General features: G+C 29.8%; 1 long non-coding RNA gene across 1 annotated transcript; it reads left to right on the top strand.

The window, feature by feature from the left end:
- The first annotated feature begins 7,123 nt into the window (after positions 1 to 7,123).
- LOC117125985 lies at positions 7,124 to 8,510 on the top strand. The gene is made up of 2 exons (XR_004448470.1): positions 7,124 to 8,342; positions 8,433 to 8,510. It is a non-coding gene; the product is annotated as an uncharacterized LOC117125985 (long non-coding RNA).
- The last annotated feature ends 4,250 nt before the right edge of the window (positions 8,511 to 12,760 follow it).

Raw genomic sequence — 12,760 nt, 5'->3', positions numbered from 1 at the left:
TGGCTTAAAGTTATAGAAAAAAAAATAAACACAAAAAATTATACAAATTTAATGTATTTTATTAAAATGTGTGAAAATTATAGAATATGTATCTTTTAGGAACATAGAGAATATTATTTTCCCATTTGTTACCAGCAGTCATGGTGTCAAATCCAGACTGATCAATCGAAGCTTCGAACTCTCTTCTCTGAAATTGAGAACACGATATGTGGGATTGGATGTCGTCAGTGGAGAAATCTACCGCAGATCGGTGCCGGAATGAGAATGGGCGTATGAGGGATCAAAAGATGAGACCTTCAGAGATTTGGAGCCGGGGCTCGATGGCGACAACATAGATTACGCTGGAAATAACGGCAAAAACGGGATAGTGGTAACGAAGGCTGAAGAGATGGTAGCGATGATGGAGATTCTTCCTTTGTTTGTGTATCAGTCAAACATGAACAAGTCTCTTGAAACACTCTCGACGAAGAAGCCTACTCCTAGAGGTAACAGCTTCCACTGAATAGTTGTTCTGAAAATCCATAATTTTCTGTTATATACCAAAAACTTATTGATGTCGTATGAAAGAGACTCTGTTTATTCAGTTCGCTTACTTTCTTCTCGAACAGTTTGATCGATGGAGATTTAGTGGGCAGGAATCTTCCTACTGTATTGTGGGTGCATCACTGCTTAGTTGTATTCAAAGTAAAATTTGGTGCCTCAAACTTTTCGCGATCTTACTAATTACTATTAAAATCTTTCAAGCTTCTTCCGGACAATACACAATTCATGTGATTGTTTGTCTCTTTTGTAGGTTATGGCTCTTTTAAGTGGTTTCTCCGGATAATACACAAAGTGAGATGATTAGGAATTTTCACTTAAAACACTCAAATCCAGCCCTGATTCTCTTCCCTTTCGTGAAGAACTGATTTAATTTGTTGTTCGAAACAATAGAATATGATCAGTCTATTAAAGAATTTGGATTCCTTGAGATTTTTTTTTTTTTTTTTTTGTCATCAAATACAGACTCATACTGACTCTGTAAACCACTCCGGTAGATTTTGATCCATGTGAACGACAAATAACGGTTGTTTCCTGGCACTGCGTGCTAGGCTATCCGCTCTTGAATTTTGCATCCTTGGTACATAGATAATCTCCGAACGTGTGAAAACCTCTTTCAGGGACTTAATATCTTCCAAATAACTTGCAAATGCGGGCCATTCTTCTGGTTCCGAAACCATCTTCACCAACTGAGAACAATCCGTTGCAAATGTAACCTGAAACTGGCGTAAATTTTTCATACATTCCATTGCCCAAAGTAGTGCTTCTATCTCCGCATGTAGAGGGGATAGACAAGCTCGGACATTCCTTGCTCCTAACAACCCATCAAAGCCTTCTAAAGTACTTAGCCAACCTTGCCCAGAGAAAACTTCATTCTCCTTCCAAGAACCATCTGTAAAACACCATCTCCCCGGAATTGATGGGAGAGTCGTAACCTCAACATGGGACCCTATCCTGGTCTCGGTCAATACATGTGCATTAGCCCAAAGTGTTGACTCTGTTTCTGCTAATTTGAGCGTGTCTCTTGGATCCATGTCCATATTACTGAACACTTTATTGTTCCTTCCTTTCCAAATATACCAAAGTATCCATGCAAATTGATGGTCCTCCATCGGTGGAGAGACTCTCCAGAAGAGATGATCCATATTTGTAAAAAGGGAACTCGTTGGGAACATAGTTGGATTTGATGGTATCTTGGAGAGAGCCCAAACCTGAAGTGCAGGAGGACATTCAAAAAACACATGATTGATCGATTCCTCCTCCGCTCCGCAACGTGCACAGCAGGTGTCACCTTGTATTCCTCTCGCTTTCAGATTCTTCTTGACTGCTATACAACCTGTAACCAATTGCCATAAGAAATGTTTTAACTTTGGGGGGCACCGTATTTTCCAGCAGAAAGCCTTCAAAGCATCAACCGTGGGTCCAAACTTTAAAGGTGGTCTTTCCCTGTCTGGATAAACCCGTTCGATCTGATATCCTGATTTAACCGTATACTTCCCATTGTTTGTGAAATGCCATCCATCCCTGTCCACCATCTGGGTTTTACTCAGTGGTATACTTTCTATAATTTTTACATCCTGGGGATCTATCATAGCCCTGAGTGCATGCGAATTCCATGTCCGCGAAGTAGAGTCAATAAGAGAATCCACTGTGAGGTTTGGATCGAAAATATGTTGATTTTTATTTGCTGGTCTCGGGCGAGTGGTTGGGAGCCATGGATCGTTCCATACAGATATAGATGATCCTGATCCCACCCTTTTGATTAGTCCTTTGCTTACCAGAGATCTAGCAGAAACTATACTCCGCCAACCATATGACGGAGAATAAGAGCGAATCGGTTCCAGGGGTGATGCATTCCTGTAATACCGTCCCTTAAAAACCCGGGAAAATAATGTATTTGGCTTCTCGATCAAGCGCCACAACTGTTTACCAAGCATTGCTGTATTAAAATCTGTAATATCCTTGAAACCTAAGCCCCCAGCTTCCTTATCAAGACACACTTTATCCCATGATTTCCAGTGCATACCTCTTGTCCTTCCCCCTGGGCTCCACCAGAATTGTGCGACCGCGGTCGTCAGTTTTTTAGTTGTTGCCTTAGGTAAACGGTAAACAGACATCACATGGTTTGGTAATGCCGTTACCACAGATTTAATAATCACTTCTTTTCCTCCCTTTGTGAAGAACTTAAAAGTCCAACCATTAACCCTATTATTTAGCCGGTCCTGCACAAAGCTAAAAACCTGTATCTTGGATCCTCCCAAATTTTCTGGAAGACCTAGATAAGATCCCATACCTCCAAGATTCTGAATTCCCAATATATCTCTTAAGTCCTGTCTAGTTGATTCCTCAATATTGTGCCCGAATTGGATAGAGGACTTATCAAAGTTTATAAGCTGACCTGATACAACCTCATATTCCTTTAAGATCCTAAGGATAGTATGGCATTCCTCTTTCAAAGCTTTACAGAAAAAAAGACTATCATCCGCAAAAAGCAGATGAGATATCGATGGACATGCTCTAGCTACCTTCATTCCCGTCAAAAGTTTCCTTCTTTCCGCCTTTTTAATATTTGCAATTAGAGCCTCAGTACACAGGATAAATAAATAAGGTGATAAAGGATCTCCTTGTCGTAAACCCCTATGTGGAACGATAAGTCCCCGTGGCTGTCCATTAAGTAGGACCCGATATTGAACCGATGATATACACTCCATCATTAATGTAATCCAATGAAAATCAAAACCCATCTTCTGTAGGAGAGCCTTTATAAAATCCCATTCCACTCTATCATAAGCTTTACTCATGTCCGTTTTAATTGCCATATATTTTCCTTTGCACGCCTTGTTCGTCCGTAATCCATGAAACATTTCCTGAGCAATAAGAATATTATCAGAGATTAACCTTCCTGGCACAAAAGCTGACTGAGTTTCTGAAATAAGAGAAGGTAGACATATCTTCAATCTCTGACACAGATTCCTTGAGATTATAAGGGGGTTACTTTCCATATTGGATTCCTTACAAGTTAAATCTCAACTAGGCTACGACGTTGATGCCGATAACATTTTTATTTGCTCAAGAAAATATTCAATCAGAAACATAAGAAACCACCACTTTAATTATTAAAAATATCACCAGTTGGTACGAATCTCCACATGTTTGGCTGCATGCATGTATCTCATTATTAGTGTATAAAATTCACTTGGGATTAAGAATAAAACACAGTAAGCAGAGAAATTCTGTTGAAGTTTGTTAACAATTATTTATGTTTTGTAATATTTTTTTTACTGTTGCAAGTATAAACTACATCTGAAGATAATATCAGTTTCTTTGCCAATATATCACTTCTTTTGCCAAACTTATGGTTCGTTCCCCACCTACACAACCATTAAACTAATTACATGATTAATTAGATAATAAAACTAAGGTACTTTGATATTAAACATTGAAATTTATAAGTTTAATATTAAAGTTTGGACAAAGCACGCGGTGCAGCCTACAAGAGTAAACATTAGAACCAGATTTTTTATTAATGAGCAAATTTTGAGGCAATTCATGAATATTATCTAAAAACAAAAGTTCATCGTATACAGTAACAAAAACTTTAGTTATATTCAAAATGTCCAATTCTAATTGACTCTAAATTGTGCAAATATTGAACTTACATGAATGGTGTGTTTTAAATACCAACTTAAAGCCAAAAGAAATCATCAACAAAACATTATTAATGGACAACATTTCTAGCTCCTTTTCAAGACCAAACTTTGCACTTTTAAGGATAGAATATCAAACATGATATATTTGTATACTGAATTTTAACAGAAAATTATATAACCATAATCCGCGCGTAGCGCGGACACAAACCTAGTTACTATAAATAATGTTTCTTTTTGTTTTTGGCCGACATAATATATTACCATAAATGTCTTCTTCCTTTTATTGCCAACATATTACCATAAATGTTTTGTATTTTACTGTGGAAGGGGAATTGGAAAAAGATAATTCATGACGAAAGCAGTGATGTCATTAGATACATCTGTCACTTATGGCATTTCCAAACTGATGTCAAATTTTCAAATTTTGAATTCTTGTGTTATTCAATCCAATCTCAAATCTTCCGAGGTTCTGAATAGTAAAACTTCAAACCTGAAGTTTCACTATTCAGAACCTCAAAACTATTTTTTCTTTTTATTTTAGTTCTTATAATTATTTATCTTCATAAATACATATACTAAACTTAATTTATAATAATTTAAGTATACCAAAATAAATAAAATATGATAGATATTACATAACATTAAAATAAGAGAAATTTTTTAAGATATACCTTTTTAGTTTATCTTCACAAAATAGCTTTCAACGACGACGTCAAAAAAAAAAAAATTCAATGACGAAAATGACCAAAATAAGTTTTACTAAAAAATAATCTAAACTTACGGTTTAGATTTAAAGAGTGGGATTTTGGAATTAGGGTTTCAAGCTAAAAAAAATAAAAAATAAATATTAAAAATACGGAGTTTAAAATACAGAGCTAGGATCATATTCAAAGCTGTCTATTTTGTGGGGAACATGAGGAGACTAGAAATCATTTTTTCTTTGCGTACCCTTTATACCTATACTTTGTATTTGCAGGTGTTAGGTACGCTATTGTATCCAGCTCCATCCCTGGATTGGGATGAGAATGTTCAGACAATTTTGGCAGGCTCTCATGGTCTGTTAACCATTATACTCTTGTGATTGTCATTCCATGATTCAATATACTATATATGGCGTTAGAGAAACGAGAGAAGACATTCTCAGCATTCCCCACCAGTGGGTCAGCTTGCTAGAATCATTGACAAAACTATAAGGCAAATAATTTTATCTATTAGATATGCATAGAAGCCGAAGTTGCAGGGTCGACTTCACTGTTGGTTCGGAGCTCATACATGATATAGTTAGGAGACACAGTTTCTTTTGATCTTTAGCATTCTTTGGCTGTACATAAACATTTTTATTTAGTCGATCAATAAATTTAATATTTCATCAAAAAATAATAATTACATATCTAAATTTTAAATATTAACATATTTTAATTTTTAAAACCTTGGAAAATTTTTAAATTGATAAGGTTGACCTAAGAGCATCAGCAAAAATAGAACACATGCAAGTCTCTTAACAAACAAAAAATATTAATATTTTAATTATATAGTTATTTTGCATTTATTTTTAATAACTAAAATTGTTAGTAAGTTGACATATGTGAGAACACTCACGGAGAAAGTTCTCCAAACAAGAGCATCAGAGCATCATCAATGGTTTTCTCTCACACATGCTCTTAATAATAATTGTTTGAACCGAGTTTGGTCGGAAACAAGTGAGAGAGACAAAAATCGTCCATGGGTTAGTTTCGAAGGTATTTTATTAGATCGGAAAGATGTTTGTTGGTTACAAGTAACGAAACGAACGGTGAAACAAGCCGATGCTCGAGGAGTTCGCCGGGAAAGTACAAGCTGAAAAGAATATAAAGAAGTAAACCCTAATTCTAACCCCTAAGTGTGTGTGTAGATGTTCGGATCCCTTTTCTTGATGTCTCCCCGTCTCCTAATATAGCCGGTCTTCACATCTCCTTTCCCTAGGTCGCCTGCTTTAATGGGCTTTAGCCCGTCGGGCTGAGTGATCAGGCTGACGAGCTAAGCCGCTGAGCTGATTGTGTTTGGTCGCCTGCTTGAGTCGGCTAAAAGCAGTCCTGAGTCGAGCTGGTGATTTGTCGTACATCTTGTGAAACCAAGCGGATACTCAATTTTGATGGGTCTGACCGGCTATCTGACGGGCCTTGTGAAGGATAGAATCCATCTCGTAAAATAATATTTTAATTGATTGTTTATTTTAAATTTTCTTTTAAAAAATTAGGCCATAGAATGATGACACATCTAGAACATTTGTTAGAGATGTTGTTGGTATAGAGCACTTCTACATTCTCTCTTAAGACCCGCACAATTGTACGAGATGAATGTTATATATAAAAATAATGTTTATCTATTATTATTTATTTGTATTCATATACTTATTATGTATACATCTTGTTTATTTAGGATACTTTTTTTAGTAAATAAATCAAAACAATCATTTTATTTATTTTATATGGTATATAACTAAATTTCAATGACACGAACATGGATATATAATATATTTTAATATAAATATTTATTATTGAGAATTCATACTCATGTGATAAACACAAAAATTTCTAATGTGCAATTTTTTGAATGAAAATTTCAAAATTAAAATATTAAGGTTCAATACTTTTCCAATACAAATTTGGAAATTATCATATTTAAGTATTTTTTCTATGTTATATAGTTTAATTTTAAACTATATTATTATATAATATGAATGTCTAGTAAATGAAATTTCATATTCATACAATTTATGATCATTTGTATCTTGTTGTTACCACAAAAAAAGTTAAACCATTGATCACAAAATTTTAATATGAGACATTTAACGTTTTTAGTAATTTATAGTCGTTTTAAAAATTCAAAAATATAACATATAAGAAAAAAAATAATTTTGTTTATTATATGGTTAATGTGGTTGTTTAATATTTTTTAATAACATAAACTTAAATAAAAAAAGCTAAGATACAAAAATTATTATCAAATATGTATTATTCATAATCATTAATTGTCATATATACTTTAACCATATTAGGCAATTCCGTAGCGTTTATTTAAGGAAAGTGCGAGAATATTATTTTGTACACTATTTATCAATTTAATAGTTAGTTTAATAAAAACTATTATATGAGTTAAGATGGACCAATCTATTTCTATAAGAATTTTTAATTTCATTCTCATGGTGATACGTGACTATAAAACAATATTGTAATGTTTCTCAATTAATATATAAGAGATTAATTGTATTTTTTTTATTAAAAGAGCTTGTGTGCGAGTACATCATAATCACCATTGCTCATGCTCTCACTCTTCTCTTTCCTAGTTTATTTATTTTTATTTAAGAACATGATCAAGAGCTCTCCAATGTGGATGTTCTAAGACCATCAGCAATGGATGACCTCTTAGGTGAGTTTCTTAGGAATTAGACAATAATAAAAAAAGTAGAGGAAATAGAAGAGAAAAGTCCCTCACCGGAGAGCTTTAGAGTATCAGCACTGGTTAATTTCTCAAATTTAATTTTTGGGTGATATTATATTAGTGTATAAAGATGATTTGCTTTTTGTATTAAAATTAAATGTCTAAAATTTTGATGTACCACTAAAATAAGGACAATTGTAGAATTACTTTCTCAAATGCCTCTTTAAAAAGAGACGATTCTCTCTAATTTTATCTACTTTCTTCTATTTTTAACTTTTTAATAATATTTTGGTTGAAAATTATGAGAAGAGCTCTCCACTAAAGATGGCTTTACCGGTCAAGGTCCGTCTTTCAGTCTGGATGAATCTGTCCAGTTTTTTGGCTGAGGATCGAGGCAGTGGAAGAGAACGGGTATGAACTGAGGCTGAAATGCGTCTTTTAGGTGTTGAGGCGATTGATATCGAACTGAACTCGGATTATTGGAAGATCAACTGCTTGTTCTCTATATTATAAGTCAGTTTACGTTTCATTGTCCGTTTGTTTGACACTGTTTTCGCATCGTGTGGTCTAAGTTAGGGTTTAAGAGACGGTTCATTCCGAGTAGTGGGATGATCTTGTTCTCGTAGTGGTGAAAAATGTAATATCGGATTGATTCGGGTAACGTAGGATCCTATAAGTATTCCTAGGTGATACTAGATCACGATATTGTATGCGGGGTGAAAATCGTGTAAGGTTGTAATCTTGTTACCACGAATTGGTGAATGAAAGTTGAAGTTGAGCAAAAAAAAAAAAAAAAAAAACAGGTGCCCTAAGTTATTTAAGAGCACTTCCCACGTGAATGTTTAAAAGAAATTCTTACTATTTAAAATAAATGAAAATTTACAAATTAAGAGAGAGAATCCTTACTAATAAAAGGGACCTTTTGAGGCTCCATAGAGCGTCCACATCAGCGAAAACAATTCTCCCGAAAGATGACACGTGGCATAAAATATAGTTTTACATTTCCATAGAGCGTCCACATCAGCGAAAACAATTCTCCCGAAAGATGACACGTGGCATAAAATATAGTTTTACATTTTAATATTACTAATTTTTAAAAATTATAAATAATATGAAACATAGAGCATAAAAAATGGAAAAACTACATTGAACATATGTAAAATTACTATTTTTCATTTTAAAAAAAAAGACGGCTTAATTCCATAATGTAATATTACCATTTTACATTTTTATTTTTAAAAAAATCCTTACTAATAAAAGGGACCTTTTGAGGCTCCATAGAGCGTCCACATCAGCGAAAATAATTCTCCCGAAAGATGACACGTGGCATAAAATATAGTTTTACATTTTAATATTACTAATTTTTAAAAATTATAAATAATATGAAACATAGAGCATAAAAAATGGAAAAACTACATTGAACATATGTAAAATTACTATTTTTCATTTTAAAAAAAAAGACGGCTTAATTCCATAATGTAATATTACCATTTTACAATTTTATTTTTAAAAAAATAATATGTAAACATACAACATAAAAATGGAAAAACTACATTAAACATATGTAAGATTACCATTTTTCACTAAAAAAAGACGGTTTATCTCCATAATGTAACATTACTATTTTGTAAAAAAAAACATTATATATAATTTCGAAAATAATAAATAATATGTAAACATACAACATAAAAAATGGAAATACTACATTAAACATATGTAAGATTACCATTTTACATTTAAAAATAGCAATAAAATATAAACATACAACATAAAAAAATGGAAAAACTACATTAAACATATGTAAGATTACCATTTTTCATTAAAAAACGGCTTATCTCCATAATGTAAAATTTCTATTTTATATTAAAAAAACATAAATATAACTATTTGACTATTTGTCCAAGTTCTTCTATTAAACATTGCCGTTTTACATTAAAAATGGAAAAATACATTGAGATTTAAACATCTATCTTAAAATATAAAATATAGATATTAACTAAATATAAAGTATAAGAAAGAGAAATACTCAATATATTGAAAAATAAATAATAATTAAATATTATAAATATACGAATTATATATACAATAATAAGTAAATGCACAATTTTTAAAAAATGGAAAGAGTACATTAAATATTAAACATCTATCTTAAAATGTAAAATATAGATATTAAGTAAATAGAAAGTATAAGAAAAAGAAATACACAACTTAAAAGCAATGGAAAAAGTATATTACGATTTAAACATCCTTACTAATAAAAAGGACCTTTTGAGGCTCCATAGAGCGTCCACATCAGCGAAAAAAAATTCTCCCGAAAGATGACACGTGGCATAAAATATAGTTTTACATTTTAATATTACTAATTTTTAAAAATTATAAATAATATGAAACATAGAGCATAAAAAATGGAAAAACTACATTGAACATATGTAAAATTACTATTTTTCATTTTAAAAAAAAGACGGCTTAATTCCATAATGTAATATTACCATTTTACATTTTTATTTTTTAAAAAAATAATATGTAAACATACAACATAAAAATGGAAAAACTACATTAAACATATGTAAGATTACCATTTTTCACTAAAAAAAGACGGTTTATCTCCATAATGTAACATTACTATTTTGTAAAAAAAAACATTGTATATAATTTCGAAAATAATAAATAATATGTAAACATACAACATAAAAAATGGAAATACTACATTAAACATATGTAAGATTACCATTTTACATTTAAAAATAGCAATAAAATGTAAACATACAACATAAAAAAATGGAAAAACTACATTAAACATATGTAAGATTACCATTTTTCACTAAAAAAAAACGGCTTATCTCCATAATGTAAAATTTCTATTTTATATTAAAAAAAAACATAAATATAACTATTTGACTATTTGTCCAAGTTCTTCTATTAAACATTGCCGTTTTACATTAAAAATGGAAAAATACATTGAGATTTAAACATCTATCTTAAAATATAAAATATAGATATTAACTAAATATAAAGTATAAGAAAGAGAAATACTCAATATATTGAAAAATAAATAATAATTAAATATTATAAATATACAAATTATATATACAATAATAAGTAAATGCACAATTTTTAAAAAATGGAAAGAGTACATTAAATATTAAGCATCTATCTTAAAATGTAAAATATAGATATTAAGTAAATAGAAAGTATAAGAAAAAGAAATACACAACTTAAAAACAATGGAAAAAGTATATTACGATTTAAACATCTATCATAAAATGTAAAATATAGATATTATGCAAATAGAAAGTATAAGAAAAGGAAATACACAATTTAAAAAAATAGAAAAAGTACATTAGTATTTAAACATCTATCTTAAAATGTAAATATATCTTAAAATATAAAATTATTAGTAAATAGAAAGTATAAGAAATAGAAATACACAATATAAAAAAAAAAGTAAATATATAATATAAGTAAATACCCAATTTAAAAAATGGAAAATTACATTAAGATTTAAAAATATATCTTAAAATTAAAAATATAGATATTAAGTAAATAGAAAGTATAACAAATGGAAATATACAATTTAAAAAAAAAATGAAAAACGTACATTAAGATTTAAACATCTATCTTAAAATGTAAAATAGAAATATTAAGTAAATAAAAAGTACAAGAAATGGAAATACATATACAGGAAAATAAATAATAAGTAAATAATGTAAATATATAATATATGAATTATATATATAATAATAAGTAAATACACAATTTTTTTTAAAAAATGGAAAAACTTCATTAAGCATTAAACATCTATCTAAAAATGTAAAATATATAATATAAGTAAATACACAATTTTAAAAAATGGAAAAAGTACATTAAGATTTAAATATCTATTTTAAAATATAAAATATAGATATTACGTAAATTAAAATATAAGAAATGGAAATAAACATTTAAAAAAATGGAAAAAGTACATTAAGATTTAAACATCTATCTTAAATTGTACATCTATCTTAAAATGGTAGTAAATTATATAAAAATGGAAATACCACATTTGACAAAAAAAATGTATAGTTTTACATCAAGAAAGTCCCTATAAAACTCATTATTCCATCAATATCAACCTCACTCTATCAAGGAAAACTTCAAAGCACTCGAGCAAAAAATGGTTCCACCATCAACTTTTGCCGTCCCAAAAACCTTTAATGACCTTGAATGAGATTTTTTATGACAACAAATTTTTTGTTAGGTGGATTCATTGTTGGGAAACCCGCAACTTCCAAAAGCCAAACTTATTCATGGGAATTGAATTGCTTTTCATAGACTCAAAGGTATTCTTACAATTGTTAATATTCATACTAACTCTTTCATGATCAAACCATTACAGTTAATAATCATTCAAGCGTTTATCCTGAAACACTTCTTTCCTCGCCGAATCAGGTATTGGTTCATGTTGGTTTAATATTGTTTTTGGTTTATTAACCGGTTTAGGATAGTCCTATTGTAAATATAATTTAAGTTGGTTTTGCATATATTATGCTTAAAATTAAATAATAGTAATATTATGCTTAAAATATAATTTTAGAGAGTTTTCAAATATAGTTTAGAGAACATTATAGGTGATGAATTTAATTTATTAAATTCGTTTATTACTTAAAACTAAGTTTTTTTAAAAACATACTGAGTTATAAATATCAATGATGGATTGGTGAGTATAACATGAAGACAAAAATATAAATATTTTATTTTCAAGATAAGAAATTCAGTTACTCAATATATAATATCTTAAATTATTTTTTTAAAAATATACATAATTTATATATATAGATTAATCTTCCAAACTTAAACTATTATATTATATATGAATAATTTTTTTAAATAAAAACAATTTCTGATTAAAAAAAATAAATAAAAAAACAAATGGTTAAACATCAATATCATCTAGGTTAAGTATACGAACAACACAAATTCAAACATCACAAAAAATATTTACATAAACATTATAATACAATAATTTAATCAAAAAATACAATAAAAAAATAATATTCAAAAGAATAGTTATATACTTAAATTTGAAAATCAAAGATATTTTTGCTAAAATTGTAATTACCTCGCCAAGAAGATCGACCATCTTTTTTACGGATTGATCGATTGTTAATCAT

Source organism: Brassica rapa, chromosome A06 (genome assembly GCF_000309985.2).
Source record: "Brassica rapa cultivar Chiifu-401-42 chromosome A06, CAAS_Brap_v3.01, whole genome shotgun sequence".
Lineage (NCBI taxonomy): Eukaryota > Viridiplantae > Streptophyta > Magnoliopsida > Brassicales > Brassicaceae > Brassica > Brassica rapa.
This window is presented reverse-complemented; position numbering and strand designations above follow the sequence as displayed.